The sequence below is a fragment of the Mustela erminea genome, chromosome 5, assembly GCF_009829155.1.
Source record: "Mustela erminea isolate mMusErm1 chromosome 5, mMusErm1.Pri, whole genome shotgun sequence".
NCBI lineage: Eukaryota > Metazoa > Chordata > Mammalia > Carnivora > Mustelidae > Mustela > Mustela erminea.
Window position 1 is genome coordinate 52,953,314 of NC_045618.1, and position 1,403 is coordinate 52,954,716.

Genomic DNA, 1,403 nt, shown 5'->3' on the forward strand with positions numbered 1-1,403 from the left:
CTTTTTAATTATCTGTGTTTCTTTCAGATAATTTCAGCAACCCAGAGTCAGTTAATGGATGGAGCAATAAATCATTGGTTACTGAATTCATTTTGTTGGGGCTTTCTAGTTCTTGGGACATCCAACTCTTCCTTTTCTTTAACTTTTCGGTGTTTTATGGAGCTGCAGTGTTGGGAAACATCCTTATCATCCTCACAGTAATTATAGACTCTCACTTACATTCCCCAATGTATTTTTTTGTAAAAGATTTTATTTATTTATTTGACAGACAGAGATCACAAGTAGGCAGACAGGCAGGCAGAGAGAGGCGGAAGAAGGCTCCCGAGCAGAGAGCCCGATGTGGGGCTCGATCCCAGGACCCTGAGATCTCGACCTGAGCTGAAGGCAGAGGCTTAACCCACTGAGCCACCCAGGCGCCCCGCCCCCCACAACGTATTTTCTTCTTAGCAATCTCTCCTTTATTTGCGTGTCAGGCTACATTTGCCACTCCCAAAATGATTGCAGACTTCCTCAATGAACACAAGACCATCACCTTCCAGGGATGCATGTCACAAATATTTTTCTTGCATGTTTTTGGGGGTAGTGAGATGGTGCTTCTTGTTGCCATGGCCTATGATAGATACATTGCTATATGCAAATCTCTGCACTACATGACCATCATGAGCCAAAGGGTGCGCACTATTTTAATGGGGATCTCCTGGACCACTGGCATTCACTGTCAATCTTCCTTTCTGTGGACCCAATAAGGTAGATAATTTCTTTTGTGACCTTCCCCTTGTGATCAAGCTTGCCTGCTTAGACACATATGTTTTAGAGATCCTGGTGCTCACCAATAGTGGTCTGCTCTCGCTTATCTGCTTCCTCCTTTTGCTCATTTCTTACATTATTATCCTTGCTACTGTCCACCACCAAGCCTCTGGTGGCATGTCCAAGATGTTTTTCACCCTTTCTGCCCACATTACTGTTTTGGTTCTGTTCTTTGGTCCATTAATCTTCATTTATATTTGGCCCTTTGAGAGCTTCCCAATTGATAAATTTATTTCTGTGTTTTTTTACTGTCTTTACTCCTATCCTTAACCCCATGATCTACACATTGAGGAATAAAGATGTAAAGGAAGCCATGAAAAAGCTAAGGAACTGACCTGTGGGTTCCAAGGAAGTCTTTTAGACAACTGTGAAGCTGTAACACAAATGCATACTTAATGTCCTTTGCAAAGCGTGTATGCTTTTATTATTGTGTTTCTGTCACAATTAGTCTTTTGCTACTAGAGGACCTTCATCTGGTGATCTAAAGCTGGTAAATGCAGTGCAAAATCTCATATGATACTAGTTCTAATACTCTAAGGTTCATCTCATTTTCCCTAAAACAATCAACTATATATATTAAAATTCCTAAGTAGTTT

General features: G+C 41.1%; 1 pseudogene; it reads left to right on the forward strand.

Moving 5' to 3' along the window:
- The first annotated feature begins 439 nt into the window (after nt 1-439).
- LOC116589948 lies at nt 440-1,141 on the forward strand (annotated as a pseudogene).
- The last annotated feature ends 262 nt before the right edge of the window (nt 1,142-1,403 follow it).